The sequence below is a fragment of the Balaenoptera borealis genome (genome assembly GCF_965194805.1).
Source record: "Balaenoptera borealis genome assembly, chromosome: 7".
NCBI classification, from domain to species: Eukaryota; Metazoa; Chordata; class Mammalia; order Artiodactyla; family Balaenopteridae; genus Balaenoptera; species Balaenoptera borealis.
Window position 1 is genome coordinate 62,799,995 of NC_138864.1, and position 5,971 is coordinate 62,805,965.

A 5,971-nucleotide genomic window follows, 5' to 3' on the forward strand; every position below is an offset into this window, starting at 1 on the left:
GGAAAATAACGTTGGAATTCATCATAAAATTTCCCATAGTGGAAATGACACCTTTAAACAAGGTGATGGTTGCTACACCAATATTCATAGTAAAAATTTTAGGGAAACATGGAACAGAACTGCTTTGCATCTGGCCATGCAGAGTTTTCTAGAGATGAGAGGGTCAAAATTACCACACCAGAACTTGTCTCACTGACTTCCTTACTCCTGTTACTGTGATATGTGTATTGTTGTGTTTATAAAACAAGTAACTCTTAATTACTTCAACATATTTATTGAATAAGCTCTGAAAATGACAAAAAGAAGACACAGCTTCTTTTGAGGAAGTCAGTGTCAGAGGCAAGAAAGACACAGAGATCACTGTCTGTAATTCAATGTGTGACATTTCGTATTACAAATATCTAATAAATATCTGAGTACAGTTATGTGAGCAGTTCATCTTTCTTGAATGTGGATATGGAGACATCTCTATAGATGAAATGATGTAGGGCCCAAGCACATAAATTTGGTGGAGAATTTCAGGTAGATAATAGAGACTGGCAAGTGAGGAGAGAGAGAGAGAAAATCTGGGATTGTCAGAATCTTCTGGGAACCTTTCTTAAGCTATGCATCCCCATCCCCCAACTCCCCATGATACAACAGAAAAAAGCAGGAGACATGCTCATCCTGATAAAACTTCCAAGGTGATTCTGATGCACGCACAACCCTTACGAATATCATCACCACCACCACTCCATGCTTTGATCTGCTCTCCAGTAGATCAACAACCCACCCAGCTGGGTTCTTTAACATTGGAATCACTTGGGGTTTTGTTTTAAAATAAAGATTCCTGAGTTTCAGATTCAGTAGGCCTGAGATAGGGCCCAGGAATCCTAATCCCATGTGATTCTACTATAAGTGATCCACCAACCTCACTTATGTGGGATACAGGATATGAGGAAATATGCCTGGGGTTGAGGTTATTGGGAGAGGCTGAAACTAGAGCTTGAAATTCTTCTGTGGAAAGATAAGGGGTTCAAACAGAAATAGAGACACAGACATAGAGAACAAACGTGTAGATACCAGGGGCGAAGGGGGGGTCGGATGAATTGGGAGATTGGGATTGACATGTACACTATTGATACTATGTATAAAGTAGATAACTAATGAGAACCTACTGTACAGCACAGGGAACTCTACTCAGTTTGGGAAGGAAATCCAAAAAAGAGGGGATATATGTATATGTACAGCTGATTCGCTATGCTGTACAGTAGAAACTAACAATATTGTAAAGCAACTATACTCCAATAAAAATTGAAAAAAAACAAAAACACTAAAACCAGAAAAAAAGAAGATAATGGGTTCATGCGGCCTGTAAATATGGGGATCCACTATTCTGCCTACTGCAACATGCAGGCATAGAATTGCATAAAATTCATAGGATTGCAAACCAGTAGGAAAAAAATTCAGTTTTATTGTATGTAATTTAATTCATAAAATAAAATGGCTCAACTGATTCTTAATATAAAGCAAGTTTTAGAAACTCAGCTTTTGGCCAAGGTGAGCCATCAAAGTCTATTAAGCATAAGTATGAAGAATGATATTTTTGTTTAAAAAAATGTTCTTTTGTAGATGTGTGAAGGGTATATTGGGGGCTCTGGAGTGGAGACAAGCTCATCAATTAGAATGCAATTAGTTACAGCAAGAGATGGATGAGGATCATAATTAGACCCTGGAGCCTCATTTTCTAGAAATTGTGACTTCCTCTGGGAAGAGCCTAAGAGAAGGACCCTGGGTTTATGCTCCTCCCTTTCCCCTACCCAACAGTAGTGTCTGCTTTCCATGTTAAAAGCACAAGGAAATTGTGGAGAATACAAAGCTATCATCTTCACATCTGTTCTCAAGAAGCTTAAAATCTGACATTCTACGTGATGGAAAGGAATAAACCAAGAAAGAAAGGGTGTGTGGGAAGGTTCTGAGCGCAGGCTTGGTCTGGATAAGAACAGTGGTACCCTGGTGTGGAGAGACTGCTTTTAAATACATTGCCAATGATTCTAGGGAGGCCGGCATAATACCCGCACCTGAAACAAGTTGGTTGGAGGGTCTTTGAAATTCTGCCCCAGATTGCAGCTCAGTAGTAGCATTGTGGCTCATTTATAAATTATAGAAGAGACTACAGGAACAGGTCTGTTTGAACAATTATTCAGTGTTGGCATTCATTGCAGAATACTGTGTGAGCCTGAAGATTGGAGTTTGCATGTATGTCTTTATTCTCTACCTATCATGATCCATCAACTCATCCTAATAAAAAAAGAATTCCAGGGTTGAGGTTTTGGGGCTTCCAGCTTGAGGAAGATGGCCTTTAAAGCATTATTGAGTAGAGTGTCTTTGAATGTAGTTGAATACACACACACACACACACGTATATGTATTTAGGCTAGTGAATCAACCTGGCTCTGTTACCGATGCTTCCTGTTTTAGGTCCTAAAGAGCGAAAGATTGAAATCAGGAAGTTAAAAGAGCAAAAATAGCCCTATATACTTCTGGCATCCATCACTTAGGGCCTATTAGAATAATTGGCACTGAGAAACAGGGTAGCTGAAAACTTTTGATGCCAACAGAAACCAGATAAGAGGTAGACTCTGGTCTGGTAGCATCAAAGCATGAACAGGAGTGGATGGGGGCTGGACAAGGAATGGAACAAAGCAAAAGGAGTATCTGGCCAAGGCCCATCATCAAGGTGAGCAGAAGCCAGTGCATCAGGAAGGATCTTAACAGGACCTAAAAGTTGAGTACAGCCAGTCAACACACGTAGGTAGACCACACCAAGGAAAACTGGAAGGAACCTTCTTATCGAGCACTAGATGCTTCTGATCAGAAGGGGCAGTTTCTCCTGTGCACGGAGAGGGTGGGTTATAATGAAAATACTTAGAGAAATTTGAGTTCTAGGTTGATTTGTGGGGGACTTAGAGACAAATACAACCTTTTAGTAACACTTGGCCGCTTTTTCTGTCTTTAAGAGACTTCCCGATATTGCTCTGTCCTGCCTTTTTAGTCACTCTTGTCAGTCCCCTGTGTGTGTTCTTCTTTCTCTGCTGACCATCCTTGGCCTTTTTCTAGTCTCAGTTCATGGATTCTCCCTGGATTATCTCTTTGAAGCCTGTGGTTCCTATCACCACTTATTTTGATGTATTCTAAAAATCTAATTCTTAACCCCAGCTCCACATCCCAATTTCAGATTTCCTGCTGGACATCTGGGTGTTCCACAAGACTCTCAAATGTATTGTGTCCCAAACCGAACCCAACAATTATCCTCTCACAGGCCCTTTGTTTCCCTGCACTGGTCCCACACCTCACCCTATAAGCATTTACTCTGGAAAGTCTTCTACAACTCACCCTCCAACTGTATCTCCTTGCTTATTCTATCTGTATTTTGTATTAGTGTCTCATAACTAATTGAAATAATAAGTTGTTTAAATTTGACCTTGTGTGATATGTATTTTAATAAAATAGTAAGCAAACATTGAATAATTGTGTCCTATTGCTAATTTGTTAAACACAGCAGGGACAGTGGGGCAATGGAATTCCAAATATCTTATGTGCACAGACATGAAGATGACCAGGGATATTAATGGCTGGGCAGTCTAGAGCCGATCTTTACCCCTGTATGTGGCACAGTAGGGCACTATCCTCTGTGTCTGTCCTCTAGAAGCAGAAGATAAAAGCCATAAAGATCACGTGCGAAATTATCCCGGACTGTGTTGACTGGGTGTGTCAGACCTGACTTGCAGAGCCTATAATGTGTCCACTGTTTCCTGCTTCAGGAGAACCCAGTCATTTTGGTTCTGGCATAAGAAATATCCCAACCTTGCCTACGGGTTGGAGGAAGGGAAAGGAATAGTTGTGTTATATTGATATTTTTTATTTCGCCACTATACTTAGGCCGGAGGGCTAACATGCTTAAGAGAGTGATGGGTTAGAGAAGAGGAATACAAACTGTACACACTGCTGAGAGAGTCTGGCTCTCCCGCTGAGCTCTGTAAGGTACTGGATTGAGTCCTTCCGTGACAGGCACAGAGGCTGAATATGGGGATGCTCTAAATCTGACAGTCAAGTGGTCTTGAGGGAGCTCTTCTTATAAATGTACAGTGTTACTGGTGGGTATTAGTATATATGGAAGACACTGTATTAAGACTGATTTTGACCCAGAAAACTCTTTTGGGTTTCAGGTATTTTATCTACAGTTTCCTTCAAGAACATTTTTAGTTTTTGCTTCTGGCTCTGTTCTCCTTTTGTCTCCAGAGTAAGAATTCTATCTAATCTCAACTTTTGCTACTAAATCTGGGAATAATTCTAGAATCATCAGTTTATAACCTGATTTATTGACCTGGATGACTTTCTGTGTTCTTGAGTATAACTGTACATTGTGACTCTTTAAAGTTATGTATAGGTGTTCTATGATTTATTTAACCAGTTTTCAAATTTGGACACTTAGTTGCTTCTAGGGGGTTTTTGTATTGTTATAAATTTTAGGTAGATTTATCTTCGTATTTTTATCTTAGAGTTTTGTTGTTGTTGTTGTAAATTTCTTAAGAGTGAAAGCACTGGATCACAGGATATGCTGTTGTAGCATTATTTTAACTTTTGCTGAAGTTTTAATCAACCAGCAGGAAATCTGTGTCAAGGTCATTTTTGAGAAAACAACAAAGCCATATTCCTGAATAAAAGGTAACCATGCAACAACAAATCAGTGAAATTTTTTCAGTTAAGATAAGTGACTGGAAGTTCAGGGTAGTTTATTGAATATTAGAGTAATTGATTAGCTACAGGGAGATGTAAATATACTCTGGGCTTAGGAGGAACATTGGTAAAGACCTAGGAACATTGTCTCCTTTTTCCTTTTGAAGAAAAAATTTTTTTTCTTGTAGTGAATAATATCTTATGGCCATAGAACCATAGAATCCCAAAGTACATGCAGACTTAGGCATAGCTGTTTACATCAAAAGGGGATAAACACAGTGGTGTAGCTATATATAGCAGGAGACAGAAGGAAACACCAACTGTATGTATGGATCTCAAAAGACGCAACACAGAGAAGGAATGAGGGAAGAAAATAGCAGAAGGCAACAAGACAAAGGAGACACAGAAGGTAGATAATCTACCATCGTATACAGGGGTACAGAAAGTATAGGATCAAAATTAGTTTGGATAGAAAAGAGGAACCTAAATATCCAACATTGGAAAGTGGTTAAATATATTGAGATGATTGATCAAATTTGAATATGGGCTATATATTATGTAATAGAATTTTATTGACATTAAATTTCCTGATTTTGATAACTATGCTATAATGTATAAAAGAATGTCCTTGTACTTAGAACATGAGTGCTGAGAAGGGTGAAGGCCATGAAGTTTGCAACATACTTTGAGATGGCTTAGAAACATAAGCGTGCATACACATGTTATGAACATTGTGATAAATTTTAAAATGTGACTGAATGTTAAAAGTTAGTAAATTTGGGTGAAGGAAATAAAGGAGTTAATTATAATGTTACTGTAACCTTTATGGAAATTTGAAGTTATTTCCAAATAAAAAGTTGAAAGAGGAGAAAATAAGAATACTTTCTATTCCCTGAAGTTATTAAAGAATGGCTTTAGTTATTCAAGGATGAATTTGTAACTCAAAATGGACCAATCATAACTTTTCTTATAACTTTTCTATTATGATCCAGCATCAAAGACTGTCTTTGGGGTCACAGTACTGGAAGATGGAAGTTTAGAACTTCTTATCCAGTCACATGAAACATGTTTAATTGGCAAACTCCTCTTCTGCTCCATGGAATTTTAATGGGGCTGCTACAGAACTAGATACTTAACCCATCTTCCAGCCCTCAGTGTTTAATTCAGGGATTAGCATGAGACCAAATCCAGGTCAATCAGTGTACTCCCCATATTTTTTGAGCAAGTAGTACTATAGATGACTGTCTCTTGC